The following is a 17515-nucleotide window of genomic DNA, read 5'->3' on the forward strand; positions in this document are numbered from 1 at the left end:
ACACGGTGCGAGAACTCGCATGCGAGTTTCATTACATTGCGGCATTTGATCGGTCGGCCGAATTGGTTGAAACCTAAATAGTCCGCAATGTAACTAAAATCGCAAGCGAGTTCGCGTGCCGTCTAAATCAGCACTTAACGTCTTTGCTGAAAAATTACCACCGAGATATTGAGGACTTGATCTCGGAGAATGACCAGTTGACCTACCTACGTAGAGGAGAGACGCTACAACCCTTTGACCGCTAAAGACGTCAACTGACGCGCACGGTTACAATGTAATATAGACCTTCATGCATTCCAATAAGGTTTACGATGGCGCGTTATGTTTATAGGTGTGGCTTTCAAAGTCTTCCAGTGGTGGGCAAAGTACGCCCCGCGGGCCAACTCCGGCCCGCGCAAGGGTTTCATCCGGCCAGCCGTCTGTCTTTCGAAATAATTAGTATATGGCTTGCGACATAATTGACTCCTCGGATTCTTTTATTTTCTGGCACTCCATGAAGAAAGTTTGCCCATCACTGGGTTAAGATTTCAACTATTGTAGCCCTGATGACGGCTCTGTAAAGTTAAGTTCCTAAAAGTACCTTTAACCCTTTTTCAGGCCACCGGTGATCAAGTTCAATAAGTTTAGCGAAAATACAATGTGATTTGAACCTTAAGTCTTGATGTAAAGGTTAAAATTCTTGTTGAGAGATCGTATGAATCGTACTATGGATGAAAACGGGTTGACATTCATAAATTAACTATCGTGCCATGACTATTTTATTTAAGCAATTTACGATAACCATACATCGTTATCGCGGGAGTAAAAACGATTTGACAGGACTGAAAGATCGTGACAAATAAACAATAACAGAGGTGACACTTCTATCGAGAAACGTTAATATGTACATGGGTACATATTAGAGTTCAAAATGTAGTAGTAGAAATTATAGAAAAATATTGGTCATCTATTGCGTCATTCTAAATAAAATACTTTAAGATGTAAATATTGATATAAAAATTAAATACATTAGTAACTTATTATTCAAGTTGACACGTAGTCTCATATGCTTTTACATAGTGACGTTAGATTGACCTTTTCAAACGAAAACTTCATGCCAGATATGAAGCACATCTAAGAGGCTTAGAATGCGTAGGCAGAATATTCCGTTTATACAAAACATACATTCTGTTACGTGTGTTCTTTGACAGGATTGTTTTTGCTCCCGCGATAACGATGTATGACGATAACATTCAGAAGTTCTGTTACTATTTATATGATATAGTTGTTTAATTATTTTTAAACGTTACCACATTTTCCTTCCAAACTGCAGCTATAATTTATTGTTTTTGTTTGTGATATTTCGACTCTCTGAATAACTTTATTTTTTACAGAGACCTGTTTCTAATTAAAAAATTTGTCTAATGAATAAACTGTACGTAATATTTATTTTCCAGAAAAATAACAGTAGATTAAAATAAAAGCAATGAAAACAAGTAAATTTTCCGTAGAAATTGTATATAAACAGCCGTATAACGCATAACAACCGTATGTGACATTGACCCGTTTCAACTTGTATTTTATGGCGTGAGAATACGGTAACCAATTGTTTTCGAATGTAACTAAGAGCCACCCCACACTAGCGTCTCCGGAGCGTCGGCGTTAAGTCAACTCTCTGGCTGCTGCTCGACGCAACGTTGGCGCAACTGCGCGGCGACACCATTTTCCATACCGCTGACTAGACGCCGACGCTAAGAAGACGCTAGTATGGAGTGGCCCCTTACGCCCCGGCCACGACATCGCGCGGCGCCGGCAGCGGCGAGCGGCGAGCATAGGTTGGAGCGAGACACAGCGATCCGACCTTTCGTTCCCACTTATGGCCGCCGTTCGCCGCGCGAAGTCGTGGCCGGGCAGCTCCAGTTGCTAATGTTGTTATGCGTAGTGTATAAGTATAATGTAGGCGTGTGCCGCAGTGGGTAGTCACCGTAATAGTATGTTCCTAATCCAACCCACCACATTTTTACACGACTAACCAAAAAAGGGGTGTAATGTTATTCACATTCTCCCCCTGAATATTGTTCGTGGTATTTACTTTTGTATTTAGCACAATTTTACACACGAAACTGTCAATGAGACCAGCGGGTCTATTTTGGTTGCCTCCTACTATCGCGCGATGTCAAAATGTGTGCTAGTTAAATTTTGTCGTTAAAGTCCCGTGGGTTCAGGTCCTTGTCTCATTAAGCGTAAGCATGAGCGAGTTGGCTGTGAGCAGTGTTGGCAGAAATGGTAATGCAATTGATCATTGACCAAAACAAATTGAACCGTAAACTGTAATGTTCAATTGAGGTATGTAATGTAAGGTTCAATTTTCGCCCCATGTGCAGAGCAAGCATGGAAGAAGAAGAAACAACAAGACATATTCTCCTAGACTGCAAACAGGTAGAAGTATACAGGAACAAATACCTAGGGACTCCGTGCACACTAGGAGAGGCAATTAGCAACCTGAAAACTTTGCTAGGCTTCGTGGAGGAGCTGGGGTGGTTAGAGTAGCGCTACCTCGTTTCACGCAAAATAGGCACAATGGTTGTCGATTTGCGGAAAATGCCCAGAAGCACTAACTAACTAAGGTTCAATTTGTAATGATTAATGGTCAGTTGCAATTAACGTTCGGCCAACACTGGCTGTGACAGCCCGGGATCGCGGATATGTTTTTGAATTTTAATTTTTTGTAAGTTGTAAGTAACAAAACAGTAATCGATGAGTTCGATCAAAAATAAAATTGCTCATTTTTAGAAGCCATTTTCATATTTTTTAGGTTTTGTGCAAAAATTGTTACAGATTTATATACCTATGTTCGAGATTTTTTCTATAGAGCGAAAGTCAAGAAATCAGGTTTCGAATCGACGAATTTACTAGAGAAAGACCTCAAGATTGCTGATCAAATCTTTGACAGCCGTATTGTGATCTGATAAAACAGCGATACGATTTCTCAAAAACTCAGCTGGCTGAACCTACTGCACCTTAACTGGATCGCCAGGACAAGGACGCAGCTATATGTTAGACATGGTAGAGATATCTGCATATCACTTCTACGTAGGTATTGCTAGCGCTAGAAAATTATTCTAATAGTCAAAGGAAAATGAACACGGTTTCCGACGATCAAACGAATTAGAAGGAATATCGGCCCTTTTTATTAAGTTCTTGTCTCTCTCGCACTTGAATAGAAAAGGAAGAATGCAACAAGGTATTTACGAGTATACTAAACTGCTGGCTGAACCTGACTGTACCTTAACGCGTGATAAGCGCAACCATTATAGGCCCGTTAGGATCATTTAGTTGAAACATAGCCGTACTGTGATTAAGTTAGCACCAAAATATGTACAACAACACGTAGAATAGAAACAATGTCACTGGTAACTGAATTGATTAAACTTGAAAATAAAATAATATTTGTTTCCATTTTGGTACCTTGATACGATAATAAGTACAAAGAAAAAGTTTTTATTATTTAAAGAAGCTGTGGTGTATTCCCATTTGTCCTCGCCTGGCACGGATGGGACTTGTACGTACATTTTGGTGAATGGTCAAAAAACCAAGGTTAATACGGCGAAATCCGTCTGCGAGAAATCCAGTATTTACACGAGCGTATTTTTCTTTTTTTTTCACCGTAGGTTTAGCCAATCTGGTTTAGACTGATGAAACTAAAGGTAATCGCTGTTTTGTCGTTGAAGTTAACATTCGTGTACTAACTTAAAAAAAAAAACGATCGTGTATCTAAGGAATTTTCCGCAGACGGATTTGGCAGCATTTACCTTACATAGATCTCTGAAGAAATAAGAGCTATACGTAACAACTTACCTATACCTACTCATAAGTATATCTTAAAATCCCGCAATCCCCATACTCCTAATCCTGTTATGGGAGGAGGTCTGTGCACAGCAGGACACGCAATGTAGAAGTACCTTTAGAAGGCCTACCGTGCACATAAAAAAATCTAAATTTCGATATCTGCTTGTCTATCACTCTCTCGAAGCGAATAGTAATCAAGAGCAATAGAGGGGCAGATAACGAAACGTTTATGTCAGCGGTAGGCCTCAGGCTCCATCTTGTATTGAAGCAACTCCGACCACAAGTCGATTACTTACGTACAAAATAAATAATGCATATAGTAACGTTTATCCATTCACTATTTGTATTTGTTTAGCCGTGTCGTCTTATTTATACAAAGAGGCCGATTCGCACTTACAAAGTGTCAATTTGATCTCATTTTGACATTCGCTTGTGCATCTCGCTCGTACTGATCTAGAAGTGAATAACATATCAATAATTATCATCCTGCATTTTGCCACGGCTCAGGGAGCTTGGGGTCCGCTCAGCAATCTATTCCCGAGAATTGACACAGACAAGACTCAAATCGAACCTTCTAATCAAAAACGTAAAAAAACAATTTCCCTCTTTGATTATTTAAAAAAAAGTTAAAGGCACAACTTATTCTGTCAGTGTCGCGGCTATAATAATTGGCTGTTTGCGTTTTTCTTAGTGGATGTGTGGAGTACAGTAATAACCAAAGAGCATATAATCACTACGTTTTGTAATAACTTCCCGTCCGCCAAAACACGACAGTAATGATTTGAATATTTTTCATTTGAGTTGACCATAATGAAGAACTTCCCGTACTATTTTTGCTACAATAAGGCGAACATTTCCAAGCATATTGGAGAAAAATATTAAATTCAAAGTCATTGGTACGAGCTGGGGCCGAACCCGTAACTTTCGGTTCGAAAAGCGGCCTCAAACGCTTCACACGACTTAATTAATTCAGTCGAGAAAATTGTTCCCGGTTAGGGAAGTCAAGACTTACTAAATGCAGCGCCTACCAGTACACTATCCATGCTTTTAGTAAGATATCGGTAACAAATCATTTACAAATTTGTAAAGATCGAATGCCGTTCAAGGTCGTCTGAGTCCGAGTTTGAGCAAATATTAGCGCAAGTGCGCCACCATCCGTTAACATGATCATATCAAGCTATGAGTCACCAGGGTGCGTATTTAGTAACTTGAAATATGATGCCAATTTGAGATCAATGTCGAACCTCCCGCTTCGGCGTATGTAAAGGTTCTGAACATGTTCTAAACGAGTGCGATGAATGATATTGGTTTTTCGAGACTATCGGCCAAATTCGAACAATGCTTATAAGATGTCACAGCGACACCGATCTGTGTGTGTGTGTGTGTGTGTGGTGTTATTTAACCAAAAACATCACTTTTGACTGACAGATTGGTATAGTATCGCTGCCTTATAAGTTATAAGTATAGTTCGAATTGGGTAGCATTTCTACCTGCGATTCCGTGCATGGGGGATACGTGTTAAATAGTGCTACGGCGTTTACGGGGATGGTACGGAGTACGGTGTGCTACGGCGTAGCACGACTGCGCATCGAAAATGCGCTGATGAAATATTATTTTCATCACACCAGCTGATAAAGGCTCTCTTGTTACTTGAAAAACTGATAAGAAAGTTGTATTTTATCTACATGTGTGGCAATGTAATCAAATTTCATGCAAATTTTGAGTTGTTTCCTTATGTTGGCTGGTAGAAGCTGGTGACTTTTAAATAACGATGATTTTGAATGATAAATATTTATTAGCATTGATTTGGTTTGATTTTATTGCTTATTTTACAGATTTTCCTTGCGTTGGTGTGGTGAAAAATTTTGTGGTATACTCGGTGGCAAAGTTTGTTTAACCCTCGTACCTTGATTCTCTCGCAACGCTCAAGATTACATTTCTGAACCAGTCGCTACACTCGTGTTTCAATTTTAGATGCTTTAGCTTGCTCGGGTATCTATATTAGAACGAGGGGTTAAACAACAACTTTGCTCCCTTGTAAAACAAATAACTATGAAAGGTACCTATTTTTAAATATGATACCTGAATCGTTGTGTCTAGTCTCGACTACAATCCTGCTGAACAAATTAATAGCAATTCCGCGATTTTCATTATGAAACATTTAGCGCAGAAAAAAAATCACAATTTTTGCTATCCGATTAATAGCAAAATACACATTGCATCCGGCTTTAATTTGAGGCCCGCCGGCATTCGCAATAACATGTTTCATCATTAACGCGATTTTTAGTGCTGCGTAAAAACGTAACGAGCTGCTATTTTGGACGGGTTCAGGGTTACGACACATTTCTCTAAAGCTGAGACACGTGTATTAACTTTCGCATTATGGAACCACCTCTACTCAGTGGTCACTCTACGATATTAAATTATTAAATAAAAAAAATAAGACAAGAGAGGATGGGGAGGAGAGGGAATGGAGACTGGAAATAAACAGGAATGGGAAAGCTAATTAAATAAGAAATTATAGTATATTGTCGTACAACGGAGAAGGTAGCGTAAAAAAATCTAAACGGTGAGATAAATAGCTGAAGGGTTCATCAGTTAATCTTAACTCATTAGACAAAAACAAGAGAGGTAACCTTAACCTACAATAGTCTGTTTTACAAGGGGGCAAAGTTGTTGTTTAAAACCGCTCGTGCTAATATTGATACCCGAGCAAGTGAAAGATTCCAAAATTGAACCACAAGCGTAGCGAGTGTTTCTAGAAGTGAAATCTTGAGCGTTGCGAGGGTTTCAAGGCACTAGGGCTAAACAAATTTTACCAACGAGTGAAACACAAAAAAATTCGACACCAACACAAGGAAAATACTAACTCTAAAATATTAAACAAAATCAAAGCAAAATTAACGTTATTAAATATTTATCATTTAAAACTCAATTCTACCAGCCAATATAAAGAAATCACTCAAAATTTGTATTTGATTACTTTACTCCACATGTGGATAAAATGTAACTTTCTCATCAGTTTTTGAACAATCAAGAGGGCCTTTGGCAGTTGGGGTGGTGAAAAGTATTTTTCAATAACAACGACGCAACAGTAATGTAGCTACGGTTGGCATCCGAAGGTCACCATACATCATCATGAGATGAAACCCCGACCACGCACGAGGAGGGCAAAATGTTAACTTTTATGAGACAAAGCTGTCATAAGATTTGTCTAGTGGGTTTACGCCATGTACAAGTATACGTGTAGCCTATGGAGATTTTATTCAATAACGCGTTCTGGGTATTGATGGGGCTGCCTCGTTTCTGCAGCGCATCAGGGGTGTTCGCAGAAAAGCGCGTGGATTGTTTTTATGTGACTATGCGCAAACGATGCATATCCCTGGTGAACCGGGTGCGGACCAGCCTCAACCCTATCCTGTGTGTAAAACCCCCTCCAGACTATGCGCGTGAATCGCGGCGCGACTTCGCGGAGCGAACATATCGCGACGTTGACGTAGACTCCACACTCGCACAACTTCACGGCGATTTCGCATTTGGTTCCCGGCAAGATGGCGCCGAAGCGTCAGCTGATCGGATTTAGTTTGCGGCAAGGCACTGATTCAAACTGGGAACTGTCAAATTGATTTTTGGTAGATCAAGTTCACACCCAATATAACCAAGTAGCCGCCATCGAAGGTTATGACAGTTTAACAGATTAACCGACTCGTGAGCGAATCGCAGCGCGAAGCGATCGCGAGTGTGGAGTCTTGCAACTTCGAGCTTCGCGTCTCCTTTGACGCGGGCCAAATACCGACAAAAAACGGGGACTAAGGCGCGAAGGCGTGAACAATCTGCGAAATCGACGCGAGGGCCCTCCACAGTCGCGTTCGCGGCTTCGCGCCTCGATTTGCGCACGAGTGTCGAGGGCCCTTAATAGCGGACAGATTCGACTGTCCGTATTGTCCTGCCCAGAAAGGGAGAATGGCCAGGGACATTTAAATAAAAAATTATCTTATAAAAAAAAGAACAGATAATTTTGTAGGGAGACAAGAAGCAACGTGTAACGAGACACGCCAGGAAGTCATGAAGACGGCAAAAACTCGGCACGGCTCCCGCGATTCGGTCTGTACGGCGCGAGCCAGGAAAGACCATGAGGAGGTGGTGGGAAATGTCCGTATTGTCCATATATGAGACACTGATGTGAAATTCATGTTTCCAGCAGTATATACTGTATTTAGATACATTTGAGTGTCTATATAGTTACCTGAAAATAAATGTTTTCATTCATTCATAAGCGCTTCATCTACTAAAACTTCATAATTATCAGGGTGCTTAGCCAACGAGCCAATCATTAACGCTTCGTAGCGTAGCGTAGTCAACTCTCTCTATCACTCTTCCATATAAATGCGACCGCGATAGTTGCGTTTCGTTCGCTATGGACTACTACGGAGCGTAAACTATTGGCACGTTGTCTACGCACCCTGAACATCGGCTTCTTTCAGGGCTTCCCAAAAGTTTTGGCAAAAAAAAGTTGTCGGTTGAACTGTCAATTGATGTTCGTTAATTCATTATTTTCGTATTATTTCATTGAAATTTCTATCGTTTAGTTTTATTGCGGTAATTATAGAATCTTTCGCTTGCACGGGACTCAAAACAAGCACTCGAAGAAATATCAAACTTTGCTCTCTTGTTGTACAAATAACTATTGTTTCTCCGGAAATCTTTATTAACCAAGCGAATGTAGAGTGAGAACGAAACACCTCCGTTTAGGCATGGGTAAAAATGTTTTCGTGTGTCTGTCTGCCTACTGTCTCTTCTACAGGTTAGCGCATTTATTTTCTTGAAATTTTATATCTAAGGATTTTTTTATCAATTTAGTTTAAGAAAAGTTTATAAAAAGGCTTACAGCGCGGCTTACGGGGGCGATGACTCGCCTAGGTATCAAAGGATTGAATTCACCCGCGCCGCTTCGCGTTCGCGAGTTATTCGCTCATGTAAGTCACTGCCTTAGTGTAGGTGAACCCCCCGGTTCGCGAGACCTGCAGCTCACAGAAGCACATGTACAGCGGCGGTATTATGGTTCCATTTTTATCACTTGCCACTATGTCCTTCACTTTCGCGCTTACATATTTGTTAGAACGTGACAGGCATGGTGACAAATGATAAAGAGCCGACCATCTTAGCCCAGCTGGGAAGGCAAAAAAGAGTGATACACTTTGTTATTAAATTTTAATTTATTTTTTAAAATATAATATTCAGGGTTGGCAATTGTATAAGGAAGATAATTCTGAAAAATGTCTACCTCTAGCAGCAAGCAATTTTTTCTCGAATGTTTGTGTTGTTTAAAACACGTTGTTTGCTCGATTAGTTTCGAGAAACAGTGACAGTGATTGGCACCAAAATTCTCCAAATTGTGCAGTTCCTGGCCGATTTCTGTGGGGCTATTTAAAATTACGTGTCTATGCTAACAAAACGATGAAATTTAAACAGTTAAAACTGACCATACAACACAAATTTACTAAGATATAGCCGAAAATAAATAAATGAATAAATATATGTATGTATTGTATATATATTGTAGGTATATTTACAATCTATTGTAATATGGTATGTTCCACAGTTAAAAATGGATAATAAATATTTACATTTATATTTAAAATGTATATTTGCGTAAGTTTTTATTTAATTTAAGTAAGCTTAGTTATCTTCTTACTTATTAGACAGGTAATTAACCTACATACTTTTATACCTAGGAACTGTCCGGTGACCTATTGGCACGCATTAATTGCAGTACATCAACCCGAGGCGTGCATGGTATCTGTTTATAGCAGTGGTTACGTGCGTACCGCCTCGTCTTTGTTTTCATCCCTGAAACTAATTTCCTAACCGGAGCGTGTGCGGAGACACGTACGGCTGTATATCTTTGTTTTCTTTTAGCGAAAGTAATGGCGCATTCTTTAGAGATACGTAATCAGTATTGCTCTAGCTAACTCGGCACCCACTTGGACTGGATAATGTGTGGTCGTGCCATAATAATTATTGTATTATCCGATACATACGACTGTCAAATATGGAGGCACCTGGTGGTTTTGACTGGGTGACCTGTACGTTGTTTTGTTCTAAGAATAGGTTAATTATAATTAGGTAGAAAATACTATCACTAGTGATTAGGTATTTAGCTTATATAAAGTAACAAAATATATGGATTGTAAAGATCTGAAATAAATGATGATTTATTTATTTATAAAAGTCATATTTTCCATAGAAATTTGACGTTTATTGGTGACTCGTTAATACATTGTAACTGCAAAATGTGTGCAAAGTTACCTTGGTCCGTTATTCAGTCCTTGCCGATCTACAAAAAAATTACAATAGGTATTTTTAGTTGACACAAAAAAGGTAATTGCTCGGTAACTATCGCTTGGTTAAAGTGGGCCAGGTTGAGGTTAATTACCTCAACTATTATTATACAACCTGCAAAATAAACACTTGTTCAATTTGATGAGCAAAGTATCAATAAATGATCAATTATAATTAATACATTATAATCAGCATAATTGCTCAACGTCTTCTTCAAACGGTCGAGTTTTGAAATACGAGCGCCTACCTGTTACATCGCACGAAATTTAATCGGTTGGCACTAGCTGAATGTTCCCTAAGTGAGGTTATGCAGAACTAGGTCATCGTACGGGGGTCGGCGCGTCCATTTTGCGACAAATATAACAATTCATATTTTTAACGCGTCCTTCTCAGACATATTCATTTTTGAGGAGGTTGAAGCGAGAGTGTCGCTACCAATACAATTTGATTCAATCTTAAATTGTTTTCAATGAGAATGAAGGCTTGTGTTCGATCTTTATGACGCCCGTGTCGGCAATAACTGCAATTTGTTGGTTATGAGGGAGGCGGGAGCGTTTTCATTTGTATTGACGTGTTCTATTTGTGGATGAACCTTGCAGATATGCAGTTTATGGCAGTGTCTTTCAAATTTATAGGTAAGTGAACTACCCATGTTCGCTAACGAATCATGAATTTGACGATTGGTTAGCTCATTAATTAATAAGTATATTTTATAAAGTGCAGCATAAAGTGATATTTTATTTAGGTATACCTATCACAGCAAATACTCGTAAACATATAGTACAAAGATTTTATGCTGCAAAACGGAAGATAACTTCTACGTGCTATGACGTAGTGCTGCGGAACAAGCCATGCTGCGGAAAGGTTACCGAGAAAATCTTAAAACTTTGTTTTTAATCATTGTTCTGTTTCTTTTTCTGTACCTATACGTAGGTATAAAAATGTTACCACGCTCTTGCAGCCATGACTGTCCTTACTTAATTAAAAAGAGTAACACCGTGGTTGCAATGAATAAATACTTTATGATTTATCTCTAAAACAGGGTACTTAGCCAATGTGCCAATCGTTAACGCTCCGTAGCGTAGCGTAGTCATCTCTCTCTGTCACTCTTCCATATTAGTGCAACAGTAACAGTTGCGTTTCGTTCGCTACGGAGCGTTAACCAGTGATCATTATTAGATGTTTCAATTCAATAGAGGTGTTGTTATAATTTAGTCGAGGGATTTTAAAGCTAGATTTCTTATGTTTATGTACCTATGTCATATCAGCTCCAAGCTACCGACTACCGTGCATCGTGCTCGCATGATACCTACGATATGACAACAAGCTTCTTATAATTTTATTTTTATACCTATATCACGACATCCAAGAAGTCTGATACTCTATCATAGTTATCAGTTTAGGTTGGTTTGTGTTTACATAACCATTGCTTATATTTTGGAATTACGAACTTTGATAAAGGACTTTATTGCAAGTATTGAGGGGTGAGTATTCAATGACGAGTTATCTATCCAAGTGCAAATTTTTAGAATTCGCATAAATTCTTATCAGATTTTGACTTTGAAGTGGACTTCCTTGTTCTTATCTTGTCTATGAGTCCACGATATAAAATATTGTTGTTGTTATACTTGAATTTAGGCATAGGGAGATGTTTATGGTGATTCCAAACAAGATACTTAATTATTTCCTACTTTTTAATTTGTATGGAATTACTTATCGAGTTTTTCGTGGAAACATCATAATTTAGACTTCCTCTTTCAGCGTAAATAACATTGAATCCTCTTCTTTCTTTTCTGGCAAGCATTTATCCCAGCTGCTATAAGTGCCAATGCTTCAAATATAATAACATTATAAACATACTGTACTGTAAGTGAGAAAAATACTTAAATTAAAAAGTTGTTGTATAAAATCCTAATCAGAATCACTGTAGCAAGATAGTGCAGTAATAATCGTAACGATAGAATTATTCGTAATTAATAAATATAAATATTTGTTGCTTGTATCGTAACTTTTATAAGGAACTTTTTGTAACTTTTTGTGTAACTTTACTATAAACTACGAGAAGGGAGTAATAGAACACAGATTTAGTGTATTAATCTTAAATTTACCTTCAACACCTTTACCTACAGCCTACATATACTCCTAGCTTAGTATGGTTGTTCAGAATTATGGATTACCATATATATATACCGCCGTCTAATGCTAGGCCGATCTGTGTAAAACTGTCCTATAATATGAATCAACTTATCTTATTTCATCATAAGCAAATAAACATTTGGAACCCGAATTCACCGTGGCAACCGGCAACCGTCTAAAGACGGCTATAACAGTTGTTTCCGCCTCGTGCTCCGGTAATAAACAACGTTTACCTTTATTCGCGTTTAATTGCCTATTCTCGTCCTTGGGCTCATATTGAGTTTTCGAGTCGTGTTCTAAGATGCCACAACTTTTATGTTTAACAGAAATCTTGAGATTTATTTTCAAATCCAAGCCATTAGCCAAAGCCTTAAAACTAGTGGCTCTGTAAGCTGTGACCTCGCGATATGATAAGCTTAAAACATATAAAAACAAAAAAACTTACTTTTTTGAGTCATAACAGCGTACTCATAATGGTCTTAAGTGCCAAACACGCTAATGGCTCTTAAGTCATTTATGCCAACTTCCACCATTTTGACATTTTTACAAAAAAAAGAAACTACAGAAAAATTCTATTTAACTACTGAAGCTGCTCACATCATTTCAAGAGAATCGGTTAAGAATTGTGACCTGTAGAGGAGGACATCCTGACACACGAAAGTAGATTGCGTGAGTCAACTTCGCTAACTCTTCGGTCAATAAAATCTGGATCATCTTAGCAATTCTGTTCTACCACATATACAAGCCATAACTTTCGATGGAAATCTGTTTGAATTTGGAATTAGTGGTGGAGCAGAATCAGATCATCATAACATTCATAACTTTCCTTGAATATAGTTGGCCATACATACCTGCGCAGTTTTGCCTACACAGTACAACTGCACAGGTAAAGTTGTATAGGAAACTGCACAGTCGAATGCCACACACGCTCCGTTTTACCTGTGCAGTTGATAAAACTGCGCAGGCATTCCCTAGTGTGTATGGCCAGCTTAATTCAGACGAAAACAGCTTCTGTTGGTATCCCAGGAGAATTCTAAAGCCTAGGTAACCTCGGAATATGGTACATATTTATGGTAGTAGAGGCCTCGGAAAGTAATTCATAGACGTGCAAAATAGATTTTCAGAGAGAAATAAAAGCTTGCAGTACGGATATGATGCCTGTATATGCCCGTCTCTTTCAATCGCATGATGTTAAAAATGACATTTAGTTTAATTCATCTGCCGTCTATAATTCACCTGCAGGTTTTTATTTATTATTAATACTCGTAGTTACTTTACATTATAGTTATTTATTTTTGACTGTAAATGGCGAGACTAAGATGTCGTACCTCCTAATAATTATGCTAGCAATGATATCCTCTGCGGGATTATTGTTCTGAGACATCCACGTGCAGTACGCGCCGTTTTTGAACATGGGCGCATAGGCTGCTGCTGCAGATTCGGGCCTGCAAAGCAAAAACAATTATTGTTTTAAACATTATATTATTTTAGCTGAGGAGGCAGTTTAAGGGATATAAAGCCCAATTGTCTGATCGATTCCTTATCACCAGCTATCAGCATAAATAGGAATCCCTTTATTAACCTTTGTTGCAAAGTCATTAGGTAAGGTTCATTTCATAGAAAATTCATTGCCAGCGGTGGCATCATGGTTCGATTTTTATCACTTGTCACTATGGCCGTCACTTTCGCGCTTACATACTTGTTAGAACGTGACAGGCATGGTGACAAATGATAAAGAGCCGACCATCTTAGCACTACAGGTGTAGCTTAGTTAAATTAGCGTATATTTTTCATCGCGTCAGTATTTCATCAGTTGCGTCTTGCGTCTACGGACTTATAATATCTCCATGGTTGCATCATATGGTATGGTATATATTTTTAACCCGCTTTGTAACACGCTTTTTTAGGGTTCCGTAGTCAACTAGGAACCCTTATAGTTTCGCCATGTCCGTCTGTCTGTCTGCCTGTCTGTCAGAGGCTTTGCTCCGTGGTCGTTAGTGCTAGAAAGCTGAAATTTGGCATGGATATATAAATCAATAAATCCGACAAAGTCGAACAATAAAATCTAAAATTTTTTTTAGGGTACCTCCCCCACACGTAATGTGGGGGTGAATTTTTTTTTTTGCTTCAACCCTACAGTTGGGGTATCGTTGGAAAGGTCTTTCAAAACTAATAGGGGTCTTCAAAAAACATTTTTTGATAACGTGAATATATTCGGAGATAATCGCTCTGAAAGAAAAAAAAAATGTGTCCACCTCCCTCTAACTTTTGAACCGTAGGTCCAAAAAATATGAAAAAAATCCTGGAAGTAGAACTTAAGAAAGACAATAAATGAAAACTATAGCGGACATGATTAGTTTAGCTGTTTTTGAGATATCGCAAAATGTTTCCCCTTCATAGTAAAAAGACGTACCTACATCCACAGTTCATCCCTTGGTTAACAATCTACTATACTTTAAGCTTCAGTTTAGCTTATTGTGACGGAAGAGTAATTACGGAACCCTACTCTGAGCATGGCCCGACATGCTCTTGGCTGGTTTATTTTATATTAGGTCGACCTGTATGTAACTATGTAATGGAATCTAAGGTAACTAATTTGACCATCTTCCGAGGATCGTAGCGTCATGAAAATTGGTAGCTGTATGTAGTTCTGATGACAATACAATAATATGGTACTGCGAACTGATCTGATGATGGAGCCGGAAGATATGGAACATCGTATCATAGCTGTGTTTGGATTTGTTAGAAAAGTCTTGTACTGAACTTTGACCACTATTAGGTTTCAAGGTCTGATGATGAAGCCGGAAGATAGGCACTGGCATTCCATGATGGAATATCGTATCATAGTCGTGTTTGCACTTGTGAGAAAGGTCATGTCATGGACTTTGAACACGAAAGCGTGTTTTTCTAGTGTTTTTTTTAACTATTAATTTATTTGTACACAATTAGATCACCAATGACTCATTTACATTTAATCATTTAAATATAATAAATGAAATTGGTATCATATTCACGAGTCTGAATACTCTCGGGTTACGTCTGAAAAGGATATCCGCCCACCCTGGCAGGAATATGGCGCTGCGTGGAGGTGCGGACATCCGCGCAATGCTTACGACCGGGCTACAAAGGACTGTACTTAATCTACGACTGCAGGCCGCGTAGCCAACGTGGCAAACGTTAACGCTCCGTAAGGTATTGTAGTCATCACTCTCTATCACTCTTCCATATTAGAGACAGAGACAGTTGCGTTTCGTACGCTACGCAGCGTTAACGATTGGCACGTTGGCTACGCGGGCTGGTCATGTTAGTATCGCTAGTTCTGAGTAAAATGAGTGAAAATGCAATGCTGTCTACGCTTTTGGCTTGAAAGATGCATTGCAACTACGTAAGCTGTTTCGTTGATAATTTTAACAGTATTATAGTACTATTAGAAACTCAAAAACGAAGTGCCTAAAACTTAACCCCACCTGACCACACCATTACCTGCCGTTACCTATCCACTTGCGCTCACATCTTATAAATTAATAAGTATAATAACTACGTGTCATATTTTCTTGCAAATATTTACAGTAGCTACATACATACAGTACAAATATATGTAATATGCATAAGTATATATTTATACATATAAGTACATTGACTAGCGCTGCACTGGTCGTTTATTAGTGTAGGTTTTAAGGTTCTGACGAAAGATCAGCGCTGTGGTCTCCGCAGCATTTATGCTGAGTCAGCGCCTATTCTTTACCACAACACATGACCCTCTACTAATATCTCTATTAATCTAAAAATAAGACACGTAATACATTGTTATTAATATTAGTGTCAAATTGTATGTTACTTTTTCTTTGTCTCTTGTCAATTTTCTTTTTCTCTTGTTATTTGTTTGTGTCACAAAGCATGTAAGTTGTGGTTGAATAAAGATTTCATTTATCTATCTATCTATTAAACCAGCTATCTATGAAATCCAGCACGTTGGGATTATCTTTTTAGACCAGCTGCATCAACAATATTATTTTATGATGATGTTTTATAGTTTGTATTGTAAGTTACGTTAGTCAGTAAGTACGTCTATTGTGGGTGGTGCAGTAAAAATGCGCTTAGTAGCCAGCACTGATAATTTAATTTTTAGAGTCTAAAGCACTGGCCACAACATATCTAATAGGTTAATTAGCACGTAATTAACGAGCACCACAGAATCTCTATAGAAATTACATTCATACACATTCATTGTACTCGTACAGTCAGCTGCAGAGAAAAGGTTAGTATTAGGTATCCCCCTGCATAGAAGTTTGTATGTAAAGGTGCTCAGCGAATTTTTGCTGACTGTATATTGGATAGGTTAAATCTTGTGCAGAATTAGCTATAATTAATATGTAACCGCTTAATTGTTTCCATTATTCTCATATTACCTATTGTAATTTCCATCCATTGACTAACAACTTCGTTCAAATGTCCAGAGCAGTAAACCACCGTAGGTGCCACCACATCGGAGATACATTGAGTTTCGGAACTTTGATTCCCTAAGTCCCTCCCACTTTATGTGTCTAAGTTATTATGCTCCTATGTAAAAGTAAGCAATAATGATATTGATTGATTGAAAAATAGTGACGTAACTGTTTACTATAGGGCAGAGCGAGCAAAATTCCATCCATGGGCTTTTGGTGCTTCTAGGAATCTACGTGAGTTACGCTACTGATTAAAAAATTAGCTATAAAGGTATCAGTCGAATATAATTTTATTATGTTGAAATTATATATTGATAACAATGATAACTGGAAGGTTTTTTTTTAAATTTAAAAGTGTTGTTGGATATAACTGCTCCGACAATATAAAAAGGTGACCCTATAAAAGAGAATTTGAATTAGAGGTGGATTGTTAAAGAAAACTTTGAAGCCACAGCTACTGCCATCTCTCGACACACGATTAAAACTTTTGGAACCATTTTTTATTTTGTAAAGTGGGCTAAGTAGAAAACCATTTCGGTAAATATGATTCCTATGTATATTTGTATTTACAAGTTACATACATATATGTATTTGAAAGTTTATGTATGTTGGGTAGTATTCCAAAGAAATCGAATTTAATCAAACTAGTACATAAATATCTCGAGAATTTAAGTAGTTCCAATCTCAAAATAGCGACGTTACTTATTATGTATATCGGCAATCAAAACGAACATTCCTCATTTTCCACGCATGTTCTTATCATA

The 17515-nt window shown here is 38.2% G+C and overlaps 1 long non-coding RNA gene across 1 annotated transcript; it reads left to right on the forward strand.

Moving 5' to 3' along the window:
- Positions 1 to 1873: 1873 nt before the first annotated feature.
- LOC133526325 (uncharacterized) lies at positions 1874 to 2713 on the forward strand. The gene is made up of 2 exons (XR_009800715.1): positions 1874 to 2339; positions 2607 to 2713. It is a non-coding gene; the product is annotated as an uncharacterized LOC133526325 (long non-coding RNA).
- Positions 2714 to 17515: the final 14802 nt, after the last annotated feature.

This window comes from Cydia pomonella, chromosome 16 (genome assembly GCF_033807575.1).
Source record: "Cydia pomonella isolate Wapato2018A chromosome 16, ilCydPomo1, whole genome shotgun sequence".
NCBI classification, from domain to species: domain Eukaryota; kingdom Metazoa; phylum Arthropoda; class Insecta; order Lepidoptera; family Tortricidae; genus Cydia; species Cydia pomonella.